The following is a 9,178-nucleotide window of genomic DNA, read 5'->3' as shown; positions in this document are numbered from 1 at the left end:
CGGGAGTGTTTGGAAGAACAGATGGATAGATTTGTGTCAAGGCGTAGGAGTAGAGATATTTTTATCATCTCTCTCTATGAATATACCTCTGCCTCTCCAATGCACGGAGGAGTGTGGTCACCAAGGTATCATCGCTTTTTTATTGTGTGGAGAGCAGTTGGTGTGGACACAGCAGTAATCGATTGTGTGTATCAATAGGAGTGTAAAGGGCAGGCAAAATGTTTTGGTGGAGATGAGAAGGATAATGGTCAATGCCTGGCTGATACCAGGCAACACCCACTGATATCAGCCATCTGCATCCTTCATGTGCCGATCCTTTAGAGGTAATCATGTCCAGATTGCTGTTTCTAAGTGCAGGTCAGGTATTAACCCATCCTGACAAGTGATGTGTTTTTACCATACCTGCATGTTTTAGGTGCAGTGTGTTGGGGGGTGTCACCTTGCTTTTTGACAGGGTGTAATAGCACATGGCAGTGCAGATACAAATTGTTGCAGGGTCGGGTGAAGCAACTAGTGTTCAACATTTGTCAGGGTTCAGACATTCAACCTTTGATTTACCTCCATTTACTCTGTAATATTAGCATACAGCCATTGTCTGTTATTTGTGTGGGACTTGCCAAGTGATTTGCACTCCTCAACTGTTGATCTCTTCTTCTTTCACCGACCCACAATCATGTAATGAGAGTGCCATACATTTTGAGGTGGAGCATGCATACTCTTTCCCACCAAATGCTCTGCTGCATTTAGAGATATTAGTATAAGTTGTGGGCAATGAGAACTTATAACCAAATCCTCATTTGGAAGCTACAGCTTTTAGTCGCGCCCGTCCATCACCTGCGAGAAAACCGTTCCTGATGTAGAACAGACAGCCATGCCAAACGTTCTACCATATATACTGAGATGTTTACCCTGCATATATATGTAGAGAAAGTAGTCAATTTACCCTTTTTTTTATTTCTTCTTTTTTTGGTCAAAGTGTGTGAAACTGGGATGCTGTATCATTATTTGTGGCTTCATGCAAAACCAGCAAATCGTTAAGTACTTAAAGAGGGTGATGTCAGGAACATACGTACAGTTGTGCAAATTGCTGTTTTAAAACTTTGTATCATATCCACTTCTTGGTAATTTGTGAAGTTAACACAGACAACAGACAAAACCTTTACATTGTTGTGTCTTTGATTGTATTTGTGTGTTTTTTTATAGTATTGTGGTCTACTTTTAATGTGTAAAAGGAAGAAGACTTTGTAAGGTGTGACCAGGTTTTTTTGAACAAGGATGTTACGCAATCATACCACTTTGCAGATAAAAGTCTAGTAATATATGCTTCATACTCAGTGCAAGTATTGATTTCCACATCAGGATGAAATAATCCCAACTGCACCCCCATCCCCACCCTCTCCTGTCTCTCTGCCCAATGCCTTAATCACCTTGGCTTGTTATGCAGTAGATTTCATGGGCTAGGACTCCAATTTCTTGTATGACAAACAGTTTACCATTTTGAAAGTAAGGCCGGAATACATAGGATAGTTTAAAATGAATCCATGATTTATATCTATTCATTGAACAAAACGAACTGAGAAATATGCATACCTTGCTCATGCATGCATTACCATGCATTCATTATTTGATGTCAGTTGGTAAACATGATATATGTGGTGCGCATCATCGCAGTCAAGATTTGCATAATCCCTGGACTAAATTGAAGCTACCTCTATGAATTCTGGCCTTGGGGGTTCCAGCTATAGATTTGAATTGTAGAAAGATATCTTTCTTTCTTATTTTTTTGTTTGTTTGGTCATTAAGTGAATGATTGATTTGTTGTAGATATGTATGTAGTCATGATACCATCGCGATGCGGACAAGGGCGGAGTGTGGGTGATTAGTGGTAATACCTCATTAGCTCATATTTCAGAGGAAAGTGAGTGGAATTGAAATTTGAAAAAAAAAATATACAGACATTGGTACCAAGTGAATTGCTTGCACGGATTGCTAGAATAAAATGTAAAGGCATTCTGGCCAGATTTCTTGCCAGGGTGAGACTACATGCAGAGACTGTGGGAATTCAAAGGGGCAGAGGAGCTTGCTGGAAGAAGAGCAAGAATATTTGATCAGTCTTGATTGCTTTGCTGGAAGATATTGGAGGGTATGAACAGTTATGAATGTTCATAGCAGAGGAAATAGTATACAAATAATGGACAGGTGATAGTGCGTTGGTGGAGATGCAGTGCACTTGAGGGTATTTACAGTGGTGTAACATGCACATCGTTGTGAATATCTGAGAGTGAGCTGCATCTCCACTAATGCCACAAACATAAACCTGTGCATTATTTGTTTTATAAAATGGTTCTATGAAATGTTTCTCATTTACCTTTATGGGTAAATACCTGTCAGCTACATGTAGAGCTTGCTCAAAAGCCAAGATGTCGGTGGAAATGTTCCAAATACACTGAACACGAACTTAGAAATTGTTTACAGTAAATGAGTGATTGAGCATATATGCGCTTGTAACTGATTGAGTGCGCACTGCTAAAGTATGCAATTGTGACATCAGTGAGCATGATTATGGCAAGCCAGTTACATGTGTGTATTTGAGCAATGATATCTCTGATGCAGTCATTAATGCAGGTAATTAGTATGCAGTCAATGGCAAAAACTTATGCTTGTGGGCATGTTGGGCAAAAGGAAAGATTGGTCACGCGATTGCCCTCAGCCAATACAGTAGTTTGATTAGGATCCATATCATCACTTTATGATAGAGAGTGGCTGGAATGTTTGTGCTTTTGATAAACTTTCTGCCACGTGTCCCAATTGTTTCCAATCATAAGCAAAAATCTCTTTTAAAGATCTCTTGTAATTGAGGTAGATTATGTATTGCCAGAGCAGCTTTTTGTAAGCAGACATGTTAACCTGTTCCATACTAAATTCTGAAATCTCCATAGACTTAATACACAGGCCACCAGGTTTCCGTATGGAACGGGTTAATACAAAGCTTTGTCAGCCTTTGCATTGCATTATGACAGTGAAAGGAACAGTGTAGACTCTGTCCTCCCATAGGCATACACGTGTACATCACTTCGTTCAGAGCTTATTAGATTTACATGCATCGCACTTTCCTTACAAACACATGCCATTTTTAGGATTAGATTTGTTAGTGTGAAATGATCGAGGTGGATGTAATTGCAAAGTCTTCTATGTAGTACATTTGTAAAAAATGTTCATTTGTTTCTACTTTTTTTTTCCATTTTTTCCTCCTTTTTTATTTGGGGGGGGGGAGGTGTTTTTATTTCGTCTATTCACAGTCAATTTTTCATTTTCATTTCCTTCTGTCTTTGAAAAGCAACTGAAGATTTACACAGTATGTTCCTTTCTGTATTTGCAATTTGTAATTACGTGACTCTCTTTCAGTTGGATTGTGTGTGTTCAACTTGGAGCACCATTGACTGTGCATTACACAGATTGTGTATGTATGTGTGTGTGTGTGTGTGTGTGTGAGAGAGAGAGAGAGAGAGAGAGAGTGGATGTGAAGATGAAGAAATGTGTATTTCATCATATTCATGCATTTAAAAGTTGATGCCTTCATGATCAGACATATCTTCTTTTTTTAAAGCAAGGATGGTGTTATTAATTGTTTGCATGAATGAATCAGAAAATCATTTATTTTCTACTGTGAAACTTGGTGAGAAATCAAAGATTGCTCTTATGCCAAAGAATCTTAGGGCAATTATTCCAGATGTGTCTGCATATTGATACGTGTGAATGTACTTTTTTGTGTGTGTAAATACATAATATTATATATCAATGATTTTTTGTACAAAGGAATTATTTAATGAAATACTCTCTAATATATTATCAGCAGTGCACCTGAACTTGACTGTTCAGGTCATTTGTATTTAAAATTGAAATATATGATTACACGATATGCATCAGCTAGAAAGACGTCAGGTCTGTTGTCTTTTCAGGCTTTCCTAACCGAATGGATAGAGGGCAGTATATAGTATCCATGATTTGTGATGTGAATTCCTAACATTGTGTCTGGCAAGATATTCTGTAGATTTAACCCGTTGAGGACGAGTCCCGAGTATACTCGGGCAGGTGTCTATGAGAAATGCATATTGTAGCAAAATCATTCCATCCTCAACGGGTTAAATCTGATTTCAGATTTTTTTTTTTCTCAAGTCTGTACACATGTTGCTTTTTCCATGTATCAAAATCACCTGAAATTTTTGATTTACAATTTTTTCAACAAACCTCATCATCCCTGATTGTATGGGAGAGAGAGTCCGAGCACTTTATGTTGCGTCTTGGCTCAAAATATCGTACCTTTACTAAACGGCACTTGCCCCTCATTTAGCAGGTCAAGGAATGATTTCTGCGATGAAAAGCTGGTCTGCAACAGATGCTCTGTGCTATGAATGAAACTATCACAAAGAAATGAAGTACATTTATCTGTTGCGATGTGTGCTTTTTTTTTACAATTGATTGACCTACATTGAATACATTGGATCCAGAGCCAGTGGCGGATCCAGGCAGGGGTGCACTGTGTGCCCCCCCCCCCCTTCCTTATATTTTGTGAAAGCAAAAGAAATAAAAAGAAAAAATTGGGGGTGGGGTGCATGCCCCCCCTATAGTTTTGTAAAGGTGCCCCCTCTTTACGGAATTCCTGGATCCGCCCCTGAGAGCAGACACATCATGTCTGTTATCCAATGCAAGTTGATGAGAATTTGGCAAGTGAAAGCCATTTATGCTGGTGTAAAGATGGCTTCTGTTTACTGTTTGCAGAAGTTGTTTTCAACAATCCGTTATTGCTACTTGGCTCATTTAGGGCCAGCACTTCTTCAAGTCATGTCCAGTCGCTTGCCTCATCATATGGTTATCTTAATCAGTCTTGGCCACTCCACATGTGCTCATAAAGTTACAGACAATTGTACAATATCCTGTTGTAAGACTTCAGTTACCATTGTTAACATGAAATGGCCTGATCAGTTACACATTCTGTGCACAGTAAGTGTTTGTCATCTTTACAGACCCTTTGTAATTTTTGAAAACAAATAGAAAAAAATTCTAAGACTTTGTGGCACATTGTACTATAAAAGGAGGACTTGAAATATTGTGTGCAGGGAAAATGTAAAAATGAAACCAGTAGTAAGACCAGTTTTTAACTTTTCTGTACCAACATTCATGAAACTCAAATATACCAAGTTATCTCATTCTCAATTACTAGTCCTGTATATGCACACGTATGTTGTTTAAGTGTAAGCATTCATAGTCAATGGTAAATTTGTTTATGTTTAATTTTCTTCGCCATTTTCATTTTCATTATTTTCAAATATATTCAGAAATATTCTAAGAATGCCATATACATTTGTGCATAAATTTGGTAATTAACCCAATTTGATCATCTGCCACTATAAATTGACTTTTTAAGGAATAAGTAATGTTGTAATTGATGGCAATAATATGCAGTTGATTTCCAGGTTTGCTTGTTTGTTGGTTGGTTTTTTTGTCTGTGTGTTTGTTTGTATGTCTGTATGCCCTAGTCCATGTGTGATACTTATTTCTTGCTCTCTGCTTATTTCCAGTGTGAGTCCACACCATGCAGACACTGTCAGTAGTAGTACCTTTAATCTGAAATGATGATGTACCTCAAAATCATAGTGAATATGATCTTGTTTGTTTTTGTTATCAATGTTTCAGTTACTTCTTATGTGTTTTGTCTCGTTCTACATTCATCATAGTTCTCTGTGTGTGTGTATGTGTGTTGTGTGTGTGTATGTGTATGTGTGTTGTGTGTGTGTGTGTGTATGTGTGTTGTGTGTGTACACATCTGTGTCTGTGTCTGTGTATTTGTGTGTGTATTTGCCTGTAGTTGTATCTGTGTGTATGTCTGTAATTGTGTCTGTGTCTATGTATGTGTCTGCAGTTGTGTATGTGTATGTGTCGGCAGTTGTGTCTGTGTATGTGTATGTTAATTATTCTACATTCCTTCTCCAATTTTATGTGTATGACGCTCACTGCTAGGATTTGAAGAAAACTTGCTTAACAAAATGTGTATATATACTGTAGGGAGAGGTAGAGTAATGTCACAAGTGATAGTTACGGAGTGATATATGTGTCCATAATGGTATGATTAAGTGCTATGAATATTTGTCATCAATTTCCATGTCAATGCCTTTATTCCTCCGCAATGTCTGCAACATTGATATAAGGAAACTAGCATTATAATTGTATTGAATGAAGTATACTTCTTTTTTTTTCTTTTTTACAAAGATGTCATATCCAAATTGAGAAGTGCCTGATTTTTATGGTATTTATTAATTTCACAATGATTGATGATACATTATATGACTCAATTGTAACATTGCTGAGTAATATTTGCAATGACAAGATAATGTAAGAATGCACTGCCTTTATCTTGGACATTACCTAGCATATTTATGATATTTTTTTATCAGTTATTGATGGTTCATGTGTCACAGTCTCATTATGTTTAGTTTAAATGTTAGCCCCAGACAAAACATGAATTTAAACTCTTGGAGGGCATGTAGCAGAAAATATGTGTATATATCTTTTGTCAATGTGTTCCTTTGCTTCTTTTGATTATCAATCCACCATTGCATTGTTGAGTAAAAAAAAATGATGATGATTATTACCATTAATTGTAATGGGTCATATGATTTTTCTCTCAGTTTTGGTGACATCATCATCACCTTCAGATTTATCAAGAGGCAAGATAAAGAAAGAAAAGTTCATGTTGCAATACAGTCCAGATGTAAAATTGCATATATTTTTTAAAACACATATTCCGTTTTAGTATGCCCATGGTTTTTTGCAATGTTGAAAAATACAGACAGCTATTAAGCATTGCCTTGCAAATCCATACTAGCTGGAAGTATAGTTATAGTAAATCACACTTTTAGCTGTGTATGATTATCAAACCTACAGCATAGTATTATGCATTAGCATACTTCCTTTTTCAGCATTTAGAATTTATTCTAATTCAACCATCTCTTTGTTTTTGCTCTTTTCAGAATACTCATATCAGTGTATGTTTCTCAGAATGGTAGTCTTCTACCCACAGTGTACATAGTAAGGGAACAATTCATGTGCAACTGGAAATAGGCAATTCACAATCAGTTTTCATCTGCTTATCAAATTTGTTTGAATATCATTATAGATAAATGCTTCATTTGTGAATATTTTGATAGCATGAAGTTTCATGTGTTTGTTCTTTTAAAACACACATAGGTAAGATAGATCTCTCAGCCGTAGTCTTTATAATGCAACACTGCATGATCCGTAGATCTTGATGAACAACATCGAGATATTTGAAAGCAAACATCGAGTCAGAAGTAAGGTTTCTGTTCCTCATTCCTGAAGATAATCTACTTAAAATCTATTTTCATTTCTTGTTATGAGTTTGTGTGTGTTTTGTTTGCTTGTTTTAAGGGGACACTTATCGACTACTCGTGTATGCAGCACAAGTGTCTATTTTATACTTCTTGAATGCTACAAATCTGTTCTTTAACTTGAAACATGTGACCATCATTTCTCACCACAAAATTGAGTGGTTTTTTTATTATTGTGTGTTTTCTTTATCTCTCATTCCCTCACTATATACACACACATGCACAATCAAAGCCACATGTAAAGAAACTTTAGATTAAAAAACAAACAAACATATTCATATAATCCTCCAAGAGAAGAGTAGATTTTGTCTCAATATTTCAAGATATGGATTCTACCGAAGTTGTATAAGGACCATACACATTAGATTTAAATGTATGTACAAATGTATGTACAATACATCCATCGCTGACAATTTGAGATATTTGAGATCCAATCAGCTGAAAAACAAAGAAAATGATTTAAATATTTGTGATAATTTTGATTTCTTCAAAACTTTTTTTTTGGTCATAAGTGCAGTATCATTGTAAAGATATATTTTTCTCTTTTTCTCTATTTGATGATCTTAAAAAGAATATAAAAATGGCATGTAGTTGTTTTTGCACTCAAACTCTGTCTATCTATATATATAGACATGGAGATATTTGAAAGCTGGCATACAATGTTTGGAACAAGACTATATATATATATATATATATATATATATATATATATATATATATATATATATAATTTAAGTTGACAAGTACATATGTATTTCTTCTTTTTTGTCAACTTCTATCTCATCTTCCCATCTTGCTTTCATTCACCTCATCTCATCTTGTAATGTATGCATCACCCACTTTAAACACACCACACATCATGCACCTTTGAGAGACAATATACGCAGCAACACAAACGACACCTTCTACACGTTTCATTCCTTTTGCTCTGACGACAGTGAGTTTATGTGTTTCTTTTTTTAATATCCATGTTCAGTTGATTAAATCCATTCGAACCAAAAAAGACTTGAAGAGAACAAACATTCAACATTTATGTCATGCGCACTACACAGACAAATCCACCCCACAAATAAAGTTACAGAAATCAAAATACAGGATTATTTACATTTTTTTTTTTGCCATACCCTATTTATACACTGATATAGAAATATGTAAATAAAAATAACATCAAACACTTGTGCAAAAATTAAGCCAATGATTATAAGAATAATTTTGAAGTAAATGTAGCATCAAACAACTCGAGTGATGGCAAGTGAACTGTACTCACAATTGATTTTCTATGATTGAGCCATTCAAAAATACTGACATCAGATTAAAGCTATGAATTAAATAACACAGATAATTGATGAACACCAAGTTCAAGCACTTTACAACACAATACAGTGAACTCACTTAATCCTGCACTCTGAAATCTCTCCCAGATTTCTACTCCCACGTAAAATATCACATCTATGAAAATATTACAGAACTTGTGATATTAAAGCAGTATGTGAATCACAGGCATCTTTTCTCCTGCATAGAATTCTGGCATTGTTATAACCACATGACAAGATCCTCAACGTTGGGCAGTATGGTGAGAAAAAAAAAGACATAAATGATCCCCCACCCCCGGTCCTTTTTGGTGGGTAGAGCATCAGAACTGGCTTGCATTTATTCAGATGATCACACTTACCACTGTGGCCATCTCATCTGGGGACACTACAATGATTTTAAAATTATTTTAAGACATTTGTATGTGCCTCCCAAGTCTCTGTGTCTTGTGGGAAGGTCTG

Source organism: Diadema antillarum, unplaced genomic scaffold (assembly GCF_040938485.1).
Source record: "Diadema antillarum isolate AM-2024a unplaced genomic scaffold, OU_Dant_1.0 seq00000620_RagTag, whole genome shotgun sequence".
Classification (NCBI taxonomy): domain Eukaryota; kingdom Metazoa; phylum Echinodermata; class Echinoidea; order Diadematoida; family Diadematidae; genus Diadema; species Diadema antillarum.
This window is presented reverse-complemented; position numbering follows the sequence as displayed.